At 45.8% G+C, this 26,079-nt stretch overlaps 1 long non-coding RNA gene across 1 annotated transcript in view; it reads right to left on the bottom strand.

The window, feature by feature from the left end:
* LOC146796235 (uncharacterized) overlaps positions 1 to 8,572 on the bottom strand; it is a 113,604-nt gene extending 105,032 nt beyond the window's left edge. Inside the window, exons 1-2 of the long non-coding RNA XR_014969587.1 lie at positions 8,115 to 8,572; positions 5,749 to 5,879 (exon numbers count right to left, since the gene is read on the bottom strand). This is a non-coding gene — a long non-coding RNA (uncharacterized LOC146796235). The remainder of the gene's footprint in view (positions 1 to 5,748; positions 5,880 to 8,114) is intronic.
* Between the last annotated feature and the right edge of the window lie 17,507 nt (positions 8,573 to 26,079).

The raw sequence follows: 26,079 nt of genomic DNA, 5'->3' as shown, positions 1-26,079 counted from the left end.
TGTAGCACCCCGTTCCATCGGAAGATCAGGCAGAAGGGATGACCCCAAGAGTACGGCGTCTCGTGCTCGCGCAAAAAGTCAGTGGCAATCCTGAAGGACCTGCGTTTCTGCAGCGTGATGGCGGAGAGGTCCTGGTAAAGCGCCACCGGCCGCTCCCGGAAAGTCAGGGGCTGTTTCCTGCGGGCCTCAGTCATGATGCGTTCCTTCAGCGGGAAATCGGGCAGGAAGGCCAGAATGTCCGGTGGAGGTGCCGATGACTGGCGCTGCCTGCCAACCCTATGTGCCCTATCAATGCTAATGGGGAAGTCTGCCGCTTCCCCCAGGATCTCTCGGAACAGGTCCCGCAGGTAGCTCCCCAGATCGGACCCCTCATCTGCAGTCGGCACACCACGCACTCGAATGTTGTTCCTCCGTGATCTGTTCTCAAGGTCCTCAGAGTGGGCCTGGAGCTCAACACACTGCTCCCGGAGGCGGAGAACGTCCTGTTGAAGATGGCCTATCTCCTCTTCCCGGCGTTGGGCCTCCGTCTCCACCGTTTCAACGCGCTCGCCAAGGCCCTCCACTTCCCTGCGCACTTCCCGGACCTCGCTGGCCACCTCCCGCTTCAGTGTCTGGAAGTCCTCCCTGAGGGAGCTAAACAGTTCCTCCATAAAGGTCCTCGTGACGGGTGGCTCCCCCCCAGTCACGTCCGCCGAGGCCCGGGAGGTCCCCGGCGAAGGCTGTGTTCTGTCCCTCAATTGCTGGGCCCTGCCAAGCATGTCCGGCAGGGTGTGGTCCCCCTTCTTCGAGCCTCCTCTTCCAGACATCGCAAGCACTGCGGTCGGGCCCTGGTCCAGCCGCCCCAGGGATGCCCAGCTGCTGGCAAGCACTCGACGTGGGTGTCCCCCCACAAGCAGGGTCGCTGCGTCACAGGTGACAAGATGGCGGTCCAGTCCGGTCACCGCCAGCCGCGGGTGCCCATCCGAGACAGGAATGGAAGCTACAGTGAGGGGCTCCTCGTCAGCACATCCCCCAAAAAGTCAGCCCGGCAGCCGCGGCGGTCACATACATCCACCAGCAAGGGCTCCGGTGAAGGCCAACACCACTGATCCCACGGGGACAAGATGACGGCAGGGCGAGGCAGGGCAGAGCGACCAGGCACGACGACACCACCGGGGCCCCCAAAACGCACAGCAATCAAATAGGTTCCACCGCCGGTGTCAGTCTGTCACACGCAGGGGCCCAGATGGTCCGACCCCAACAGAGAGTCCGCCGTACTTCGGCCAAGGGACAGGGGCCTACACAGTGCGAAGTGTCGCCGACACAGGTCTGAGTGCCAAAGCACCCGTCCGAAGTCTTCCGCACCGTCGGGTCCCCTCCCGCAGGGCTCCTTCACCCTCCGTCGAGCGACGGGCCAAATTCCCTCCAGATCGCAACTTTCAGCACCAGGCCCAGCCGAGGCGCCCGGACAGCACTCCGATGCGCTCCGCCTCTCAGGCCCTCCTTCGCTCCTCGAGCTCGATCGGACTTTTTGGGGGCTTCCCCCGAGGCGATCAGAACCAAAACGGCAACAACGTGCGCACCAGGTGCTCCGCCACGCTCCTCTTCCACGCTGAGCCTCAGCGGGGGGAGAAAAGCATAAGAAAAGGGCTCAAGCTTGGCCGGGCCGGAGGAGCTACGGGAGGAAGCGTCCGCTCACCCCGCCATCTTGGCCACGCCCCTGCATAAAGTTTTAAATATCTTTCAAGATCAAGGGGTGGTTCTGAAACAGGAAAATGCAAATTTACGAAGGAGTCGGTAGAATCTCTAGAACATCTCATATCCGTAAATAGAGTACAGCCAAGACCAGGTTTAGTTAAAGCAATTCGAGAGGCACCTGCACCACAAGACAAAAATGGCGTTAAATCTTTTTTTAGGTTTATGTGAATTTTATTCAAGATTCATTCCTGATTACGCAACTAAAGTCAGGCCTCTCTCTAATCTGTTGAAAAGAAATTCTGATTTTTAGTGGGATGATGTGGTGTGTTAGGCAACTTTTGTTTGGCTAAAGAAACAACTGAGTGAGGTTAAGTCCTAGAAACAGTATGATCCCTCTCTGCCGTGTGTGTTGACAGTTGATGCATGCAATCTTGTGTTGGGTGCAGTACTTACACAACACGCTGACAGGGAACATGCAGGGCAATTATACAAAAGTGTTTTATACCAGTAGCTGTTAGAATGATGTTGTGGTTTTATTGAACAACACCATATTCATCTAATGGTGTCTCTCCTTTCGAATTGTTGAGGGGGAAAAAGCCTGCTTCTGAGTTTAGGCCTGCCTGGATGTCAACATGTTGGTGTGGGTGTTCCCATGCAACACTCGATTCTGATACATTCCAATTTTATAAGGTGCAAAGGTGCCTGAGTTGGCACTAGGCAGCCAATTGTGCGCCAGTAAAGAGGAAAACATATACTACGAGATTTATTGTTACCTACCTGGGTGAAATGAAAATGATGGAGAAAACAAAGGGGCATATTTACTAGAAAAGGGCGCAGCGCAGCACTGAAAGCCATCTTTCTGCACTAAGCTGCATTGTTAGGAAAGTCCAGGGATGCATCGTATTTACAGCAATGTGGCACATTCCTGTGCTTTCCTCTGCACTGGCGCACAATTGACTGTCTAGTTCCAACTCAGTCACCTTTGCACCATGGTGCATGGGTTCTTGCATTGCAAGGATGATAGTTTTGTGCAGCAAGGGATACATTCCTGCACAAAAACGATTGTTAATGGTGTTTTCCTTCTATGTGTGCTGCATAATGCAGCGCACATAGAAAGGGGAGAAAACGAGGAGAAATAATGGTGTTTTTCCTCGTTATGCCACATTAATACCTCTCCTGGGAAGGCATAGGAATCTGACGCACTACCACGTTATGAAACCCTATAAAATTGGGAATGCATCAGAATTAAGTGTTGCAAGGGAACACCCACAGAAACACCCGTGGAATGCTCCTTTTGCGCAGAGCAATGTGTGAAAGGGGGCCATATTTACAAGGCCATGAAAAGTCTGCAGGGTGGCTTTGTGTGGCCTTCTAAATATGGCTCAGCATTGTGCACCTATGGAACTTCAAAAAAGGTGATGCTCCAGTGGTGCAGTGCCTTGTCAATATACCCCGAAATGTGTATATTCGAAAAACATTCCAATAATCTCCTAAATTAAATAATCAATTTGCCTGTTGGTACATTTAACACTCAACTGCATTTATTTAACTGTAAAATGCACAGGCATATGTATTACAATGACTGAAATTTTTACCACCAGCTGGTAATTACCCAATCAGGATTTATCACCAATGATATTTTCAAACCACACACAGGATTGCATAATTACAATGCCATTGTGCAATAAACCTGATGGGGCACTACTGTCGACAGAGCTCTGTTTTATTGCTGGTGCTAACTTAAATGAACTTTAAAATGCCTTTGTGGGAGGCAGAGGTGTTGACAGATGTTTTAGATCCAAAATATATCAGTGTGTTCTGACTTCAGACATCCAAAAGCATGTCACACTAAAGTCAGGAGTTAATCACACCTAGTCACCACACACCCCTTTGCCTCGCAGCCCTGCCTCTGTATTGAAATCTAGAGCTGGATCACAAAAGATTTTTGACGGGTGCTATTTCAGGTATTAGGTGGTAAGTTAAGGCAGTTCTTGCCCCAAACACCTTTTACCACCTCATTCCAAAAACAGTATTTTGGAGGTGTTAATATGTGACTAGAACATTTGCACATATTTGTTATGTGGCATTTTGTTGCTGTGGTGGTGAGTTCTGTTTTTGTTTGTGCTTCTCTGTATTTGTGGTGCATTATTGCAACATGACGTTGTATTATACTGTGAGTATTGTGTTTAATTCTCTTTTGACTGCTTTGCTTTTATGTGCCCTGTTGTGTTCTAATTGTGTAATGTTGCTTTGTATATGCAATATATTATTATATGGTTATTTACAGTGGACATGCCAACAAATGTTTCTACATTTCCAGCCAAACCAAACATTCCATTCAATTTACTGTCACAAGCAACCCTTTACCACTGTCTAAGAAGGTGAGATAGACCAGACGCTTCAACTACATGAAACACAAGTCAGCTTAAAACAGTAGCAGAGACTGGGGCAAATTTACAAACAATTTGCCCTGAGTATGTGTCACAGAAGTGATGCAAACCAAGGCAAATGATTTGTGGGGATATACGTTTTAGAGCAAAGCTTGTTTTGCACTGGAAATTTGCCTCTAATTAACACAAAGTAACGCTTTGCACTGCTTTACGATACTCTGCTTCAAGGGACATTCCATTAGTGTCACATGGGCATTCCCATGCAACCAAACATGGTTTTTGATGCAAAACCCTATCTATTAACAATAAAAGACAGGGTTTTGCACAAAAAAATAATGCTGCTTTGAAGCAGGGGTAAAAGGAGGAATGTTATTATTTCTCCTAATGTTTCCGACTTGCATATGTGCTGCACTTTACATCACACATCTACAGTGGAAAAGGTTTTCAAGTTTGTCCAAGCACAATATTTATCCTACCCATGCAAGACATCACGCACATGCCTTTGCATTATGGTGCAAAGGTATTTGCATGATGCTCTGCAGCATAATTCTGTGCCAGTGCTAGGGATAGAGCAGGACAGCACCATATCTCTGTAGGTATGGTGCTTTCTTCCACTCTCACTCTCTGGGCTTTAAGTGGGATGAAAAATGTGTGTGGGGGGGTCACAAAAAGGGGCATGGCCTATGTAGTTAGAGACGTGGCTTAAGCACATAAACAATTTTTTTTTTCTGTTGCAGGTTTTATAGTGCAAACTCACCTCTAAGGTATTGGAGCGCTTCACATGAGCAGCAGTTGCATTACACCAGGACACACTAATTTTTGGTAGTCACGGGGACCTTAAGTGATTTGCCCAGAATCACAGGTTGTTGAGCCGACGCTGAGACTCATATTTGGTTCCCTAGCTCCAAAGTCGGTTGCTCTGGCCGTTACGCCACATCATAGTGTGCCACCGGACCTGTATTTTGGGGTCTCTCTGTGCTTTCTGTTCTTGCTATAACAGAACAATTGACATACACCTAAATACAGCCTTGACTATTGGCTTTGTCAGGGGTTGTCTCTGTGAGCTCGGCAGTGAAGCCAAGTATTGGGTGACTATGTATTCTGAGCACCTTTTTGACCCACTGACAGCACTGTGAGAAACTCACACTGCCTTCAGCCTCAGCTCCAGAGCGTTCAACCATGGTCGTTATAAACAGCTGGAGCTGACCTAGTTCAATGCATGCACTATACCATAGTAATGCTCCACAAAAAACTAAATACACAACATCCTGAGAATAGCTAGCACTCCAGTGGAGTGCAAGATTCAGTAAAACATGCGAAATATAAACGGAAACAAAATCACCGAGATGGAATACTTGAACATTCCTTAAATCAATTGTTCAGAATCTTCAGTAAAGATAAGGGCACGAATATACGGCCCTCGGGGGACCCATTTCAATGTCCATTCTAAAATACGACTGGACCTGAGACCCGGAGGGACCCGGCCCACTTAAAGCTCTGCCCCTGTCATGCAATGCAGCTGACAGGGTCAGCGCTGCGTTCCATGACGTGTTTCTTAAACCTGGGCCACCATGTCTCATGTTAGCGCTGCCGGGGCTCACTTATGACACGCGGCCGCTTGTCTCAGGGGTGTTCTGCTTTAAACACACATTTGAACAATCTAGTCTTGCAGTATACTCACAGGGCTGAGCACAACACCGGCGGCCGGTCGCTTGTTTCTGCTTTGATCCCTCTCGTGGTTCTCATTGGCTGATGAAATTGCCCTTTCGTGGACATTCCTTGGAGGATGTCCACGCGCTGCTGCGCTGATCACTGCAATCAAACAGAGAAGCAACACAGCTGTCAGCACGCGAGCCATATCCGTCACCTGCTCAAGCGGGAGCTAGACTGAACACCCTGCTCGGACACAGACTCGGTTAGACGAGGACGTCACTTCCTTTACTTAACTTTATAGGGAGGCTTTCGGAGCTACGCCTTTTAGTTGGGAAATCCTCCGCCACCACCAGTGAATACGTGCTTCTCCCTGAAAGTTTCCAGGAATGCCACAATAATTAGCCCTTTTCTAGGTGTGTCAACAGAGGCTGAGCTCTTCCATTGGCACTCAATGAAACCACTGAGGTGTGATTAATACTCGAGCATTTCTAGTTTGTATAATTTGTTCAGCAGATCAACAAGCAATACAACTAAGATTTAAAAAAGCCGTAGATTTTTTTGGCAAGTGAATCAGAGTGAAAAAGTAAGAGGGGAAAATAGAAAATGGGATGGAACAATGAAGTGAAAGGAGGAAAGGGGTGGTAATGCTATATCATTAGTTAGGATTAAAACGTTTAATCCTGAGTACGAGTGTGATCTGTGGATTTCCTGTCGCTCCTTTTGGGTGATATACAACCTTTTCTAAGATTGTGGTTGAAAATCTGTTTTATTGAGGATTTTTCGTTACTGGAGTAGAGGCGGTCTCCCATCCAATTGCTAACCAGGGCCGACCCTGCTTAGTTTACGAGATCAGACCCTTCCAAGCATGGTATGGCCATCGGATGTAAAGTTACTAAATATACTTTATTCGGCAGCTGTAGGCACATCGTTCCATGCTTTATATTGCGCTACATGGTTGCGAGTACCATCATTCCTGAAAGTGACGGCCTGCTCTCCGCTGGACCCCAGCGCAGCCCAATTGTTTCCTTTAACCATATCCTTCTGCACTAGAGACACCCATAGGCAGAAGCTTGTATCATTTTCAGTGTAAGGTTATGCATGCTAGACAAACTTCAGTAATGTATGGCCACCACGTGAGAGTGGCCCAAGCTTCAGAGTTAGGTAGCAGGATGGTCGCAGGAATTGAAAAATTACCGGGACATGATAAAAGACTTTGATCAGCGCCATTCCGCCTAAAAATGTCCCTCACCAGGAGATTAAGTGGTTTGACCAGACACACAGGATATTCAGCATGAAACTTTCCGCTCACTTTTTTTTTTTTTGTTTTGTTTTTTATTGTAACATTACCTCCAATGAATAGGACATCTGACATCTGGCGTGGACTCGGCCCGCGGGTATGAAAGCGTTTTACCCGCGCACCGGCAGCGTTATACAAAGGGGCCCATTCCTTACTGTTAGTCCCGGGGGTGATTACGTGATTTGCCCCGAATCACTGGGTGCTTAGCCAACTCCGTGGATCATGCCTGGTTCCCCCGCTCCCAAAGGCATACCAAAGGTGTGCACATTGCATCACCAGGCACCAGCTATCCTGTGCAACATGATGTGGTAGCTCAGTTGAAGTATTTGAAAGAGGCGACTGGAGCCCAAATCTTGGCTCCATCACTCGACCGATCGTCAGTGATCCTGGGCACATCTCGTATATTCGATACCCTCGGGTCGCGAACGTATGGCAGTTCCTAGGGGCAGATGCCGCCTGTAGTGGGCGCCACCCTAGAACATTAATTTCATGTGCTCAGCTCTTCCTTTTTAGAACTTTACCCCATTTTCTTTTTTTGAAAGGCTGCAGTCTCTCAGAGAAGCAGCAACACTCTCCAAATCCGCTAGCGCCAGAGCTCCTGCCGTGTTAACTATTCACCCCTTCAGGATTGCTGCCTTTCCGCGGTGACCAGTTTTAGAACTTGCAGAACAGCCCTCGAGTTCTGCCACTCTGTGCCGGGGAGTTATCAAATGTACTGACCCAACCGGATAAGGCCGACCTTTATCGGTGCACATCCGAGTTATGCGTAAGGGAGGAGGGAGTCCCCCTGCACATAGACTCTGAGTGTATATCTAGCGCTTTGGAGGCCATGCCTTTCCTTTTGCCACAAAACAGCTTCTGCTGCCAGCGAAATCAGGCCTCTTTGATTCCACTTCAATCCTGCTCCTGCTATGCAGTGAAAATGCGCATAGCAGCGCGGCCTTCGAACTCAACCCTCCGCAGGGCTTTTAACCAAAAATTGGTGCAGCGAGTGATTGCCTTGTAAATTGCGTGCTTAGAATGCACTCTCTTCCGATTACGGCCCTATTTGAAAAGGCTACACTACGCCCCTATCACCCTGGCCGACCTGTGCTCACCTTCGTTGTTCTCTCATCCGTTGTCTCGGGGGCATGCGGATCTGACCGCCTGGTCCTCGTACCTCCAGGCCGGAGCACCGCCGTGATGGCTGCAGGTGCCGGTAATTCCGAAAATCGCGACGTCCTGAATATTTCTGGATTGCTGCCCGCAACATCTAAGGAGTCCTTCGGTAAGGTTCCGCGTGTACCGTGGCTCGCTGCGCAGCACACCCGACCTTCGGCGCATTCTCTAGTCCGGTTGGGTGGGATAAAGTACCACTGACGACAAACCAGGAGCCTGGGGAGAGCTTGTGCAGCGCCGACACCGGTAATCCACATCCACTCGAAAATCGTTGGCGCCGCTCCCCCAGCTCCCTGATGGGAAGGTGAGCTGCCCAAAGGGAGTGTCATCTTATATCCCCCTCCCCTTCCTCCCTTCCCTTTGTTCTTGGAAGGGGGGGAAGGCCCCAGGCGTGTTTCGCCGCGTGTCCTTTCCTGGTGGCGCAAACCAGTTCCAACCAGATCTGCTCCTTTGTGGGGTCTGGCGGCTGTTATGGCGCCGGCCCTCGAGGCCCCCTTCGGGGGCAGCCTTTGCTATAATCCTCAGACCAAAAACAATGCACATGATTGCACACTTTATTAAACAGATGCAGGGAGAAACATTGTACAGCATCTTACAGGTGAGATTACATATCACTTTATCCATACCACTCCCACAGAGGTGATTAGGAATGTAGTATAATTTTTGGGTCCTTTAAGTGTTGTTTAACTACATTATATTTTTGGGTGTTTTTATTTATTGGAATAAACATTGTGAAGTCAAACACATTGCATTTGGTGTGTGAGTTACCACAGCTTGCGAATTTCACCGTTTTTTTATTTTTATTTTATAACCATATCTGCACTTGACCTGTTTTTTTAGGTGAATGTCTGAGTTTTTTTTTAAACATATATGCATGTATCACTTCACCTTAGCCTTGAGTTACAGTTATCTTATAGTACAAGGTAACTATACTGGCCCTGTGGCCACCCCCGCAGACAGCCAAACCCATGCTACACATGGCCTTTGGCTGTGCACAGCAGGAGTTGGCCACAGGACCTGGCCTGCAGCGCGGCCCTGTATCCAGCCCACCTGAATGCAGCCTACACCTCCTACAGTCTGCCAACTCCAAGCCAAGCTATGCACAGCAAAGTGTTGTCTTTTGGGCCCAGATGACCCCATCCCCAGGGCCAAAACACATATATTAAGGGGAGAGGGCATGCAGCCCTCCTCCCAAAGCCTTAATACGTCCTGGAGACCCCATCCTCATGGTTGAATTCCATTAAAAAGGGGAGAGAAGTCGTATGGCTCCTCCTGGAGCCTCATTAGGCCCGAGTACCCCAACCCCATGAGCTAAATTCAATGAAAAAAGGTGTGGGTCCTGTGGCCTCATCCCTGAGTCTCATTAGTCCCAGGAACACCATTCCCGTGAGCCAAATAAATTTTAAAAAGGGCAGGGGGACACTTCTGAAGCCTAATTAGGTGCCAGGGACCCCATTCCCTGGGGCCAAATTCAACAAAATGTGAAGGGGCTGCATGAACCCTTGTCCCAGCCTTTAAAGGCTCTACGACCCCATCCCCTGGGGACATATTCAATTAAAAAGAGGGGAGAGGGTGCAGGATCCCCCTCCCTGAGCCTCATTTGACTCTGGGGACCCCATCCCCAGAAACAAATTCTAGAAAAAAGGGGAGAGGGCCTTGCTGGCTTCTTCCCCGAGCCTTCGCAGACCTTGGGGACCCCATCCCCAGGTATTCCAACCCCCAGAGCAGTGTTTTATTAAAAAGGGGAGGGGGCCATGATGCTACCCTCCCGAACCTTCTGTGGCTCTGGGGACCCTAATAGGTGGGTACTCATCAACCAACATGTGGAAGGCCGCGGCGGAAGCCCTAGGGCCCCCGTGGTCCCAGCAGGCTCTCTGCATGGTGCGGGAGCTGGCATAGCTCCCGCCCGGAGGGTGCCCCTAACTATGCCTGCTCCCTCTGAAGGGGAGAAATATTGGTTCTGTTGCCCTGACTGCAGTAGGGCAGGCAGTGAAACAGAACACAAGTCTGGTGTCAGCGGCAGGAGCATTTTTAAATCTCTCGCCAGCTGGTAGTAGACTCCCATGTTTGCTCCCGGTTGGTTGGAGATTTAAAAATGGTCCTTCCAGACAAGAGAAAACATATGTTTTCCTACCCACTTAAGTGTGAGCAGGGAAACTACTGTGTCCCGGGGGTGAGCTCCACGCGACACAGTCACTAGCTGACCCTGTGTAATGGGGTCCCCGGAGCCTTTAAAAACTCAGGGAGGGCAGCCATGTGGCTCCCCCTCCATTTTATTAAGTGTGACACCCTGGGGGATGGGGTCCATGGGATCTTTTTAAGGCATGGGGATGGATGTCATGTGCCGCTTCCTTGTTTTTGTACCCGTGACCTAGGGAACGAGGTCTCTCGGGCCTCTCAGAGGTTGGGGAGTGGGGCCACTTGCCCCCTTCCCAAATAACATGCATCACCCCCCGGGCACTGGCCCACCCCCCAGTGGTGTTACAGAAATAAGCATGGAGCCCCCGCATTTTGGCCCCAGAAGGGGTCTCTCTGGGACCCTACTACTAGGTCTAAGATGTCAGGGTATCCTTACCCAGGCCTCTACACCCTTTTTTGCCTTTTTTCTTAGGACTCTGAACTGAGTCCTGAGTCCTAAGATTGCTGCCATCGCTTCCTGGTTGATGTTGTGTCAGCCAATCAGATCTCAGCATGGGACTAGTTTCTTGATTTTATTTATTTATTTATTTGGTGTTTTATATAGCGCGAACACGACCCTAATAAGGGTATCACAGCGCTTTACATTTACAAATCTTTATATTTAGAACGACACGAATGCTACACAGAATTAGTCAAAATAATCAGTGTACATCAAGTTGCTAGAAAAAGTTATGCTACAAAGTCATAAGTAATTGTACAATAATTTGAGAAGAAACAATTGTGCTTTAAGAATTAAATATACAAGATCCAAATGAGGTTAATGGTCGATGTGTAGTAGCAAGTGTATGAACCAGAAAGACCAATGATAATGTCAAGTCTGCTGAACTTATGGAAGGAATTTGCTCATAAAAAGGATTTTGCTTCATTTTTGAAAGCAGAGATGGACGAAATTCTTCTAATGTTAGGGAGGAGAGCGTTCCAAATTTTTGGTGCTGCACCAGAGAAAGCTCGGTCATAAGTTATTTTCTTCTGGAAGAGGGCTGGTTTCAGTAATAGAGCTCCATGACTCCGGGAAACTCTGCATCCACCTGATAGTGTGATTTTCTGGGCAAGGTACATTGGTGTTTTGTAGTGTATCGCTTTGTGAGTGATACATGCCATGTGATTCCTCTTTTTCTCACCCCCCCTTGATGGATCACTCTGAAACTTTTCATGTAGAACTAGACAAAGTAGGCCACTTGTTTTGAAAACTTAGTGAAGGTTCGTCAAAGGCTTGAAAGTTATTAGCAAACCAAAAAAGGCTTTGTCTATGGAAACTAGAACCTAACTCTAACTACCTACTGGTCTGGCAGTGCTATTTTTATTTTTATGTATAGCAGCCGCCTGAGTCCCTGAATCCTAAATTGGCTGCCCCCACATCTTTGCTGATGTGTTGCCAGCCTAGAAGATCTGATCTGATCTGATCTGATCTTATCTTGTCTTATCTCATCTTTTCTTATCTTATCTTATCTTACTGGAGTGAAATATACAAAGTTTTTCATCTTAATTTTTCAAATTCTAATGAACAGTTCAAAATGATTAGATATGTGGATTGTTGGACTGAAATTCGAAAACTCAATGCTTATGATTGATTGAGGCGGGATTTCACGGAGTTGCGCTCTGAGTGTTGACCACAACATGAAAATAAATGTTGCGGCTGCCATTACAAGACTCAGGCACTTGGCCCCCTGTCCTGAAAATGTTTGATAAAAAGGAAATGAGGTGGCAGAGTAGGGATACCCTGGTCCCCTAGCTCTTGTTTGAGGTTCTCAGAGGGACCCCTGGTGCCAAAATGATGTTAATTTCAAATTGTGCCGCAGTCCAATGGTACAGAAAGTTTTATGTTATAAAAGAACGTTGTGCCCTTTTTCATTAAAAAAAAATATATATATATTTAAAACTTGGTAGAGTGGCATGTGTGTTCCCCTCCCTGAGCAATTTAACAGACTTGAGGACTCCCTCCCATGGGGCCTGCTGCAAGTAGGTTGTCCTAGGGACCCAATCCCCAGGGACATAAAAGGCGTTAAGATTAGTTATTTTTCCCCAGCATGTACACATGCGAGCAGGAGGCACTGGATTGCTCCACCCAGCGGGAACCAAAAGAAATGTTACTTGCCAGGTGGAAGCACAAGTCAGAGTGGCTGTCTCTCACCGTAACATTAACATGGGTGCTGGCTGGACAGCCAGTGGGGCCTTGGGTCTCCCCTGCTACTCCAAACAGTGGGCTCGTTGTGAACACCCCTGTATGTCCAGGGTACCCACAAACAACAAGAAATGTAAAAACAAATTGAAGCCGGCTCCTGTGCTGGCAGCCAAGAATGGGTGCAGACTGGGGAAACAGTGGGGCTGTGGGTGCTGTGTGGGCTCCCTACATGGCCCCCAATAGTATGGCAAGCTGTGGGTGCCCCATGTGGGACCAGGACACCCTAACAATTAGAACATTTAAAATAAATAATAAATGAGTGGCCACAACAATTCATTTATTAATCACTGCTCCTAACAAGGAGCACCTGACCTTAGTAAGGTAGCTAAATATTTTCCTGGTTTGTGGTGCCTCAATCTGGGCAGGGCCACCATCAAAATGTTTTAAAAATTGTTTTGGGGGGCTGCAGGGAGCACATATAGCATTTACACGGCAAGTGTTTAGAGCACAAATTGTTGCTATAGATGCTTGATTCCTCAAATGCAGCTAATTATGAATTGGAAGCAATTATAACACTCTTAAATGTGCATCTCACCTGCCAAAATTTTTCTTTGAACGAAAAATATTTTTTCATTGATGCATTTTCAATATATTGCATACCAAGGGTAATGGATCTCATAAACCAATTTTCTAGCAACCCCATGGCTTTGGTGTGAGCCTATCCAGTTCGTCTATCTCCAGGCACACTGTCCATGATGAACATATAATGAGCAATGTGTGTGTCAATAAACTCATTTATCCCAAATGAAATATGGAGTATTATTGATGTAAAAAGTATATAATCAAGACACAGCCTGTCCTCTTGTGGCATAGAGTATGGAATGCAGATGAGACTGATTTGAATCGGCAAATACTGAATGATGCCTTGGCAACTGACGGGGGCCAGAAACATAAGATGGCTAGATTATGTTAAAGCGTTTGTGTCTAAATTAGGCCATCCTGAATATTATAAAGATCCACGCACTATGCGAAATGTGTCTAGGAAAGGTCTTAAAGCCAGTTGTATGCATTATTTGGGTGAAGCGGGAACCATAATTGAATTAAAGAAATCAACGGTGCAAGCATATTTCTTGGCCTTGACGACCCCAACTATACAGCCATATATCGTTTTGATTTCTGGCGATTATGAAAGGTTTCTCTTAACATGTTTTAGGATGAACATATTACATAGACTGTTAAGTTTTCCTTAACAAATGATTGGTAGAGAGCTTTATGCAATTGTCCATGTGATGATGTTTCGGTAAAATCAATGTTACATATATTGTTTTTTTGTACATTTTATTCTATACCGAGAAGAAGATGGATTATTCCTGTGCTCAAAAAACATGGATTTAGACAATGTTACCCTGCATTTTTGACCCTTCAACGGCTAGATGATGATTTTATTATTTTTTCCATGATTGCTTTTAAAAAAAACTCTTTTAAGTCGTGCAAATCAATTTTGATATGAGTCAGCTAATTTTAGGTACACACAATCTCGAAAGCTGTTTTAATAGTCTTGATATGTGTATTGGGCTTTTATGGTCAACTGTAATAGTTATCGAATAAAGAACTTTTGATTGATTGATTGATTGATTGATTGATTGATTGATGTAAAAAGTACTTAATTTTCCAATCACATTCTGACACTTTAGCAAATGTATATAAATCTTCCAATTAACAATATGTATCCTAAATTTGGGTGTTTAGCCCAGCACATGCCATCACCTTTGTTTACTTATTTACCATTTCTGCTCCGCTGACTTGCATCGTATTCATGAAAATCTATTTTTGGGTCTTAAGGCTCTTTTTTCAAAACCCAGTAAGGTTAAGAAAACGATTTTACCCAAGCGTAATCACTGGTATAACAAAGCGTGCCGTGAATTTTATGGCAAACTGAAAATTGCTATTAAATCTAAAAATCAGGCTAATATTAGAACAGCCAGGAAAAACTACAGTAAGGCCAAAGTTTCGGCAAAACAAGAATGGGACAACGAACATTGGCATGATCTCCTGGTTGCTAGTAAACAAAAAAACCTGTCATTGTTCTGGCATATTGTGAAGTGGGGTAACTCTCCGAGTTCGCAGGTTCCTTCAAACCATGTTCTTCCAGAATCTTGGGTGTCGCACTTTGAGTCTCAGTTCTCCGTTACTAACTTGGCTGAAGAGACTATTCCTTCAATATTACAGGATATGTCCATCCTCCAAAATGTTTCATTCGACTGTAAAGAGGTCGAGATGGCTTTAAGCAAGATTCCCAGTGGCAAGGCCCCGGGCATAGATTGTGTCCCTGCGGATCTTTTTAAATTCGATCACAGTAATTGGGTGCCCTATATAGCTTTCCTGGCAACTGCTTTAGCAAAAGGGGCAGATATTCCCGAATCCTGGAAAGGTGCCAAGATACTGCCCATCTTCAAGAAGGGTGATCGCTCGTGCCCGGTGAATTATCGCCCGATTAGTTTAATTGACTCAATCCAAAAAATTATTGCCAGGATTATCCTGGCAAGAATCCAGACATGGATTGAGCAGGAGGATATTATTTCGCCACTGCAGGCAGGGTTTAGATCCAGTACTAGTACCATCGCCCAGGCCTTTAGGTTTCAACTGATCGTCTGGAAAACGGTCTATCTTTGTGGTGGTTCTTTATATGCCGCTTTTGTTGACCTTCGGTCAACATTTGACTTAGTTAACAGGACTAAACTATGGGGGACTCTAGCGGGGTTAGGGATGCCTGTCAATCTCTTGAATATTGTCATTAGGTTGCATGATAAAAACTTTGCACAAGTACGTTGGGGGAATCAAGGGCAGGTCACCGATAAATTTAAAGTAAATAGGGGTGTTAGGCACGGGTGCGTCTTGGCACCAACTCTCTTTTTGTTATTTATAAATAGAGTTGTGCAGTACTTTTCATCCCCATCAAACAAAAGAGGGGGGGACGGTGAGCTGTTTGGAAGAAAGGTCCTGTACCAGAGCTCCCAAGTTAAATGCGGTAGCAAAATAGGATGGTAACAGTTCCTAGGGGCAAAGAGATGCGAATAAACAGCCAGGTAGGCTGAAGAGAAGTGTGGGATGTCTCCAAAAGAGTTTGAGTGTGCCGAGAGAGAGTAAGGTACTCCTGTGTGGATCTAGAGGTGCCCTCACACACCCTTTCAGGTGTATAGCATCATCATCGGGCTGGTGCTCCTCGTGGGGTGGCGCTGCAGTCCCTCACGGGCCCGTTTGACGGGGCTCTTTGATGGAGATCTTTTAGGAGTGTGCCGCAGTTGTGCATGGGGGTGTGTGGGACAAAGTGATGGTGGTGAGTGAAATATAAAAAGAACCCAAGGACACTAACAATTTATTGAGGATGTCCCTGGAGTCTGGTTAAGATATGTCACGGGGGATGGAGAAGCAAGGTCAGTTGCCTATGTGAGAGGGGAAATTAAACAAATACATTCCCTCTTCTCTCACCCGTGTAGTGAAGAAGGTGGATATAGAGGGTCGACATGTTTCGCGCTTTAATGAGTCCCTAATGGATCTAAGAGCGCTTCATCAGGACCTTAAGAAAGAATGTGCAACATGAGAATCGGGAAAAGACGCCCTATAATCCCAATAGTCCTATATTTTAGGAAATCTTGTAGAAAAAGTAGGAGAGGAACACGTCGATTATGCGTGTCCCTAGATGCGGCCCTCCTTAGCTAAAGGATGGACCTCGTCAGCGTAGCCGTGCGGAAGTAGAGGCGGTTCACGCTCTTCCTCTGTACTCCGGAGCACCTACCCGGTTGCCGCGGCTGCTGGACTTTTCATCTACTTCTACTGACGCCCCCTCGCTGGGTGGTACCAAGATTCCACTACTCATGTTCGCCGATGACACCCTATTACTATCCCAGACACAGATGGGGTTACAGGCGGCCCTGAACGAATTTGCCAATTTTTGTTCTGACTATGATCTCCAAGTAAACGTTTCAAAAACCAAGTATATGGTTTTTAATAAAGGAAAAAGTGTGGAAGGTCATGTCACTATGAATAATGATATACTTGAACGTACGAACGTTATGACTTATATGGGGGTTGTTCTTGAAAACAAACTGAGCTGGAAGCCACAAATTGATGTTTTATCTCTTAAATTTGCCCAGCTCTCCGGGTGTTTGTTTAAAGAACAGAAACAGTCTCAGACTAAAAGTATAGGTCCTGCTATTAAGATTTATAACGCCAGGATTAATTCAGCGATCCTTTATGGCGCTGAACTCTGGGGTTTTGCTGATCTATCCCCTTTGGTCAAGGCGCAAAATACATTTTTTAGGATCCTCACGGGTCTCCCCAGTTCAAGTCCAGTGAAACCGCTTCTACTGCATCTTGGTTGTCATTCATTTGAAGACATCGCCAGGTTCAAACCTCTGGCCTTTTGGAGGAGATTGTGGACCACACCGGAGCTAGGCCCCTATGCAAAGGCATTTTTGGATGTTCGCTCCATTTTGGGCTCCGGTAACATAGTTTGGCTTAAGCAAGTTGGTCTGTTATTGGAATCCATGGGTTTGGGAAATCTTTGGTCCGACCCTGTCAATAATCCCTTTCCTCCTAAAAAACTATTTAAAAGCCTCTACTGGTCTTTGGTACATCAGAAACAATTATCCCAAGTGCCAGTAGAGTCTTTGACAGGCAGGTTTCTTGTGCAGAAAAATGTCCCACTTTTAGAAGCCTATTGGGACATCATTAGCAGGCCCAATGACAGGAAACTCTACCATCAATTGAGGGTTGGCTCCCTACCCACTAGACTGTTTACTAAAAACTGGAAGGGAGAGGCGTGTGAATCCTGTCGCTGGTGTATAGATTGTGCTGAATCCGTGGGTCACATATTTTTTGTCTGCCCGGCCTATGCAGCCCCTCGGGCCAAATGGCTCTAACCCATATGTCGTAATCTGGGAACTAGACTGGGGTTTGAGGCACTAAGAATTTTAAGATCCGATACTAGTGAATGTATTGTAGTTGCGGTGGCCAAATTCCTAGGTTGGGTTTGGATTATTAGAAATAGGAATCACTAGGCACCAGTGATGTGTTTTATCTTGTTCATTATTTTGAGTTCATCTTGGAAACGTTTTTATCCTCTATTTTGTTTGTAATGATTCTTTTTATATTGTCTTGTCTTTTTATGATGAAATTACTCGATAATAAAGAATATAAAGTAAAAGCATCTCAAATTGCTCTACACCTGCTCAGCTCAATGCTTCAAAAATGTGTTTTCCATGGCAATTCATGTTGCAAGGAGGTTGAAGAGATATGGATAACTGGTGTTTGCCCCTGCCTCATCTAGTCATTCTTACAGAACATGGAAACCCCACACCAAGCTCGATGCTCAGAGGCATTGTCATGTCTGGGGAAGGCCACAGAGAAAGTCAGAGGAGCAAAGGCTGCCCCTCTGTTTCTGGTGACCCACTTCCGCACTTCCCTTTACTTTCACAGCTCCACTAAGCCCAAGTGCTGTAAAGAGAGAAGCCCCTGACAGCAGCAGGCAGAGGTCTTGGTTACAGTCATAGCAATGAAGATTGGAATGGTAAGGGGCATACGCTACTCAAGTAGTTGAAAGTTCAGCATCTACTCTGCTAGGTGAAAGTCCCCTAGAATGTGATGCTGAGTTAGTACCTTGCTAAATAGCACTCGCAGTTCTTTATGTAACTCCTACACCTAAGCAAGATGCCAATTCTGCTCCATGAGTCTTGGTTCCCTTTTTCTAATTACCTCTCAATTGGCCCCAGGCAATACCTCCTTGGCAGGCCCACATTCCTAAGGACAAAATTAACATCTAGGAACATTTCACTGGGGCTTCCCCAGCACTTCCTGACTGGGGGCCCATTTAAACTAATGTTGCAATTTACCTTCCAGGAAGGCTCTTCTTGTGTTGGACAGCATCAGGTCTGGTGCTGCTAGGACTGTGGCCCCCTTTTCACTCCTAAGTGTTCCTTGGCTCCCCTCAGCTTTGCAGTGGTACATGAATGAGCGACTGGAACCCGTGAGGACTCAGCAAGGGAAATATATCCCTACTATGCCAGATATTTGACAAGGTGGGTGGTTGCACTGTTCTGAACCTGTTACTGATTTGATTTAATCAGTCCTTCAGTTCGACCACTAAAATTCAAATTGCAAACTTCTCAGGTGCTCCACTGCTCTAGAAAACTCTCTGGGGCATATTTACAATAACTGGCTCATCCCTGCATATCAGCAGGGATGTGTCAGTTATTGTTCGCCACAGCTCCGCCACCATGGATGCGCCGCATTTACAATGCGGCGCACCATGGGGCATAAACGGCACAGATGCGTGACGCATCTGTGCCGTAAAAGTGGCGCATTGCTGAAGTTGCGTTGCAAGCGCGACGCAGCTCCAGCAATGCTCTGGGGGGCCCTATCTTGCTAATGCTGCATCAATCCCTACGCCTGCTTCAGGCAGGCGCAGGGTTTTGATGCAGCATGGGTCTAAAAGTGACTGAGTGAAATCTTGTAGATTTCACTCAGCCACTTTTAGGAGGCGTTCCTGCGCCGGAACGCCCCTCCCTGTGCAGGAACGCCTACATGTGGCGCAGGGCTTTACAACGTGACGCATCTCTCAGATGCATCACGTTGTAAGTACCCCGCACCATGGCGCAGGATTTGCGCCGCCGCAGCGTCACAAAAGTGACGCAACGGCGGCATAAATGAAGCGCAAGGGGCTTGTAAATCTGCCCCTCTGTGTTTTATTTATTATCTTTCTTAAGCGCTTATGTCATTTGCATTCATGTGTGCAGGTCCTGAAAGACAGGTGGTGATGACATTGAAAATGAAAGAAGACAGTTCTGGGTGATTTTGTACAGCTGCATTATAGCATGTTTTAGCTTCAATGGTCAGCACAGGCCTCAGATTCATGCTTTTAGACTTACACCAAACAAATGTGACTTTATCAATAGTCTGAAGATAATTTGTGGGACTATGAAGCAGCCAGATGAAGCAGCTCCCTGTCAGAGAATTGTTCTATCAGCCAAATGTCAGTGTGTTTTAGGATTGGGGCTGAAGAAAAGACACTTCTTCAAAAAGATAGATTGTTATAGTGTGTTTTTCTGGCCGCAGCGGCCCCAGGGGATTTCTCCTCACATACAAGGTCGAGCCCGTCATTTTGAACGGCGAGCGCATTCCTTTCATTCACGAGGCAGCAAATATATACCGGCTCATGTTCTACAGGAACTTTGGCTAATTTTTTGCCTCAAATGTCATGGGCCTCATATTTTTTCTTTTTAGCCTGACCTTTCATAAAGGATACTCTACTCTTCAGGTCTCAGGAGTCTTTTTACCTCAGTAACTTGTCTGTGTGGATTATCTTCTTGCAGCTCATAACTGATATGATTCAATAAACTTTATTCGGCCATAAAATTAGAAAATACATGTCTACAATCCTGTAAAAAATGGAAATATGTTAAAAACCTTCAATACACTTAAAAGACACGAGCAAACAAATTGGCTTTAAAAACACAATCCTCCACTTAAGTTTAAAACTGTACAATGATTACTATAAAAAGCTAATAAATGCTTATTGCGTGGCGCGTGAGAGCACAAAATTGTTTTAAAGCTATAACACTAAAATAATGTACATTAAGCAATTACAATAATACTTCTGCTAGCATGAAAGCACTAACAGACTGGGTGTTAATAATTTCTCTATTAGCTGTACTTTCGATTAAGTTCCCCTGCCATCAGAATCCGATAACTAATATGTTAATGGCTCCCACCATATAGACTACTCTAAGCACCTTTTTTGAAGTTTCATTTTTTACTATTTGAGGGGAAGGTTGACCCTGCGGTTCATGTCTTTGACCCCAAAACGTCTTATTATCTCCCCTTCTCATTTGTACACTTTGGTGCCTGAAAGTCAAAAGTATACCAAGAAATTAAGCGAGGTTGTAACATTTGTGCTGGTAGGACCAGCAAACAAAAGGGTCTTGGCAGTATAGCTCAGGTTAATGGGGAAAGGAAAGACACTGGAAGGAAGTGGAGAAGGGGGAGGCTGGAGGGTCTGGAGCAATTCGGGGTAATAGTGGAAAAAAAACTAGGAAACTACAAAAAATGGCAGGTAGTAATTGCGTAATGGATCGTATAGACACCCTAATAAGTGAGTGTGAGGGTATCCTAGAATCTACACCTATGACAACAACAACCACTAATAAAAACACCGCCAGGCTGAGTCAACCCCCTAAACTCGCTATCCCGGATAGGTTTCGCAAATCAAATAACAAAAAACCAGTAACTAACATGACGGGGAACATGATATTACAGGAACACCCCATTTAAACACCAGTCCGACCGAGCCATTGCCTAATATCAAACACATAGACCCCATAGTCATCTGTACTAATAGATTTAATCCCCTGTTAGATCAAGTTAACAAAGACAAAGGTGGGGGTGAAAGGTCCTCGAGGGCTCAGACTTCACCGATACCAGTTACCCAAAGCCAAGATGTAGTGCCAGGATCCTATATAGAATGGCAGAACATGTTCCAAGTAGTCACTACATTAAGACTAGAAGTGGGGACCATGAGAGGTATGATAGAGTTAACGTCAATGGTTAAGTTTTTAATATCAGAGCCAACCCAAGGAGGGAATGGAAACATAAAAGAAAGTAGCCGTACAGTATGTTCACATGGTGCCACATCTGTTATTCCACTGGTCGCACTGGCTACTTCCACCGTGGCCAGTAATGTCACATCTAGTAGGGTATCATTTCCTCAAGACAAGGTAAAGCTAAATATGAAAAAGCCATTGCCACCAATAACCCCGCACTTACCACATCACGCAGTAGGTAGTTCTACTAATTCCAACACGGCAGCAGTAATGAGGGCCCAATCGTCGTCCAGTAGAAATACCTTACCACACACCGTCCACTCACAGACAGGTTTCCTGCTAGGTTCTCAAGAAAAGTACTCATCTAACTCACCTAGCACCCATAGAATCTTCATAGTAAATGTACCCAAGTATGATGCAAGTAGAGATATAGAGAACAGGGATTCACTAACCAATAAAGCTATCCACTGGATAAGGCATGTTAGGGGATGTCGTTCAGTGATAAGGGAAGATATAGCAGCTGCCCATAGGCTATCTTCACTAAACCACCAGCATGACTGTATCGAGCTTACCATGAAAAAAACAGATCTAGTGGAAAACCTTTTTGCACTGGAGTTTCGTACTACTCCTCCAGGGCATTCATCAATTCAATTTAGACGTTCACCCCCAAGTAGTAAGAGTGACCATTTGCCTAGTTACAGGTTACACAGCATGCTGGGAAACTCTACTCTTGAGATAAATGATTGACTGGGGAAAGCATTGCACCTAGAACAACAAGAATGCACAATAGCTAGCCCCACTATTAGGGATAGCCTAGCGTGCCCTAAGGATTTTACTGTAGAGCAGGTGCAATCCCCAAAGAATAACTCGGACCCTTCTAACCAGATAGATGGGGTGTTGGAGGTGGGTAGCCTTCCTCCGGTTATACCTACTAGGTCACCGTCTTCGTGTACAATCCCATCCAAGGATTTCATGCTGTCCTGAAATATCGCAGGATTGAGCACGAAAATGGGTTCTCCTGAGTGGCACGCTTTCATAGGGAGATATTTTTCAAGAAACTTGGGCAGAGGTTCCGCTTTTCTGTGTAGGTTACCTAAACTACTATATTCTGTCTAGTAAAGGTGCAAAAGGGAGGCCATCGGGTGGCTTGACCATTTGGGTGCGACAAGATCTATGGTTAAACATACAGGAGCTCCCAACTCAGCGTTGTGATATCCAGGCAGTTAGACCAGGCAGTTAGACCAATCATGAGTGAACATTGGAACATAGGCATTTATAATGTCTACGTGAGAGGTACTAGAGGGATGAAGTCGGGAGTTTTGGCGGCTCTCAACGATCTCCTTGATTCACAACAGGATGTTTCGAATATTATAGTTGCAGGTGATTTTAACACGACGTTTGAGCCCCTAACCAAGGAGGAAGGTCACCATATAGATGAAGAAGATAATAGTTGTCCTTCAAAATCACTTCAGTGTATGAACAATAAATATAGACCAGAATCGGCGCTATATTAATTGGAAATGTCCAGCCGGACATATAGATTTAATAATATGCGTGATGAATAGAATATACAGCCAACAAAATAGAGTGGGACACAGTCCTGTGTCCTTCAACAAACAAAACAATGAAAGACAATCACAATTTTGAAGACATTTTTCAGGCTAAACAAACAAGCTTAACGCCGATAGAGAATAAAGGGGCAAGCTTTTTAGACGGTAAACAGTCATGCACAATTTTTAACTAATGTGTTTAACCTGCATGCTGTTCAGCAAGTCGACGACGTTTTGATCTATTAAGGGATATATAGATCATCATCAGGACTAATTAATGACAAGCCTGAGAGCGCACTGCCTGTAAAAAATGGAAAAGGCGGGAGAGGAGGCAGGAAGGAAAACATTAAAACCTTCACTTTGCCGGCGATTTAGCTTATTGAACGTTGAGAGCACGGTGAGAGCGTGGTTCATCACGTGTCCAAACACCCTTCCTTAACCTAGGCATTCGCGGGCTTCACTTCACCAGCGATCGAGCTAGTCACCGGCATTAAGGTAAGAATCTGCCTTGCTCCGCTCCGGAGCTCCCCTGCTTAGGCTCTCCACACCAATCCTCACCTCCTTTCTCCCATCCTAGGCAACCTTGTGATCGACAAGCTGTCCACCTACAACGCGGACGCCCAGATCCCCTTCATCGGCGGCGTCGATTTTAAACCTATTCTGCTCCAAAGTACCGCAGTTGGGTTCACCCGTTTGAACTGATCGGTGAGTTATTGGCATTCACCTTTGTTCCGTACCCCCCCACCGCATCTCCCCATCCCTCCTAACATTACCCTTCCTTCCTTAGAAGTCCATTAAACCCGGGAACATCCGGTTTTCTCTGCGTCCAACTACTCACGGCGAGCTCCCTGCAACGCGTGGTTAGTATTAGATAGCGAACCCGTTATTGTTCCGATCGTCGCTTTATTTTAAAGCAACCACCTACAATCTACCCACTCCGGTATTCCTGTTTCGGCACTTTCACCATACGGCCAATACCTTTAACATCAACGGGCCTCCATCACGCGCTACGTTACCGTCTTTCACTCTGCTCCACCTTACTCACGTTTGAGAACGCACCACGTCACCCTTACAGTTTTGAATTGATTTTTGAACCTTTTTCGTCTGTTTGGCTTTGAGATTGTTATGTTAAATGAAGTGAGGAGTCATTGCCTTATTCCTAGTTTCTGCCCAAGTTTTGCTTTAACTTGTAGTGAATGTTCTTTCTGATATGACCTGCACCAACTGACTTTGCACTTTTAAGTACACTGTGTGGTACACTGTTTCCTATCTGTGTTGAGAATTTAATGTTTTCCTTCCTGCCTCCTCTCCCGCGTTTTCCATTTTTTACAGGCAGTGCGCTCTCAGGCTTGTCATTAATTAGTCCTGATGATGATCTATATATCCCTTAATAGATCGAAACGTCGTCGTCCTGCTGAACAGCATGCATGTTAAACACATTAGTTAAAAATTGTGCATGACTGTTTACCGTCTAAAAAGCTTGCCCCTTTATTCTCTATCGGCGTTAAGCTTGTTTGTTTAGCCTGAAAAATGTCTTCAAAATTGTGATTGTCTTTCATTGTTTTGTTTGTTGAAGGACACAGGACTGTGTCCCACTCTATTTTGTTGGCTGTATGTTCTATTCATCACGCATATTATTAAATCTATATGTCCGGCTGGACATTTCCAATTAATATAGCGCCAATTCTGGTCTATATTTATTGTTCATACACTGAAGTGATGTTGAAGGACCATTTGTTTTTTGAAATAGTAAGCACCCTAGGTCCTTCTCACCTAACGGGTTCTCCCTTGTTCATAATTAATGAAGTTAATAAGTTGGGCATATCAAAGTTGGAGCTTCACCCTATAAGGAAGTGGTCCGATGTGGTTATTCAAATAAATGCTAGCTGCATGGAAAAGGGCTTGCGGGCCGTAAATGGACGTACACACTCTGATAGATTTGGGGCTAACACTTTTAATAATGGTTACAGTGCCAGCAGGATAGATTATGTACTGATGAGCTTGGAATTATGGCACGCCCTTTAAGACCTGTAGGTCAAAGATAGGCTTGAAAGTGACCATAACCCAGTGTGCGTGACTATGAAATTAAGCAAGCACAAGGTACATATCCAACCAGGAAACGAATACTTAACAAGTGAAGTCATCTCATCTAATGACATGAGACGTCTTAAATGGTTAAAAATAGTCAAATCGCCCAAACTGCTAGATAGCATTAACAAGGGTTTGGATAGCGCTATAAGCGAGCTAGAGGTCAGTGTAGCAAACCCCACGGCCCCAGACCAACTAACGAGCATCCATAACAATTTTTTTGCTAATCTGCGTACATACTTTTTTAAGCAGGGCAGAAATAAAAAGTTCCCAAATCAGAAAGTTGGACACTGGTTCAATAAAGAATGTCGAGAGGCACGAGTAGCCCTAGGGGCAGCCATCAAAGTAGGCGACCCTATAGCAGTTTGAGGAGCTTGGTCTATCCATAGGGGTATCCAGATGAAAGCTAAGAAAAAATGGGATGACAAAAGATGGCAGGAATTAAGGGAGGCATGTGCCATGAAAAATTACAAACTGTTTTGGAATGTTTATAAGTGGGATAGAGAAGGACAGGCCCAGCAGCCCCAAAATCACGTATCTCAGGGGATTGGGTGAACCATGTTAAACCCCAATAAGCCTCAAAAGTAGCTAAAGAAGAGGGTGATAACACTAGATCTTTTTACCAGGCCAAGGCTTTTAGAAGGGCTGAGGCAGAAGCGGCACTTAAATCGATAATGGCCGGGAAAGCACCTGGGCCAGACGGTATACCTGGGGATGTTTTTCTCTATGACAAGGAAAGATGGTGCCAATATATCCTATTGCTGACTAACACCATCGCCCAGGTAGCCCCAGTCCCAGACTCCTGGAAAGGAGCAGAAATCATACCTGTTTTTAAAAAAGGGGACAAGTCATGCCCAGGGAATTATAGGCCAATCAACTTAATTGACTGTGTGCAAAAGGTATGGGGAGACTGGTGCTAAACATAGTACAAGAATGGATTGATGGGTTCAATGTCTTATCTCCACTGCAAGCAGGGTTCCAGTCTTTTACTAGCACGATAGACCAGGTGTTTAGGTTCATCTTGCTCTATTGGAAGACTAAGGTGCCGATCACGATCCGGCAAAAACCGGGTACGAACCGTCGGACGGAGCATAATCTCCGCCCGACGCGTACCCGGTCGTCAATTTTTACAAACAAGGAATTACGATTCGCACGGGTACACCATTACCGTACGATTCGTAAAAAAGCCCGACCGAACAAAAAACACCTACCAATGCGATCCGGGAAAGCGCCGACCTGACGTCGGGACGCTCGCAGCCAGCCATTCACTACCCAGGAATCACGATTCGCACCGACGTCACCCCGCACGGTGAATATTTTGCGGCAGCCAAAAACTGCCGGGAAATCA

This window comes from Triturus cristatus, chromosome 10 (assembly GCF_964204655.1).
Source record: "Triturus cristatus chromosome 10, aTriCri1.1, whole genome shotgun sequence".
In the NCBI taxonomy this organism is placed as follows: Eukaryota; Metazoa; Chordata; class Amphibia; order Caudata; family Salamandridae; genus Triturus; species Triturus cristatus.
This window is presented reverse-complemented; position numbering and strand designations above follow the sequence as displayed.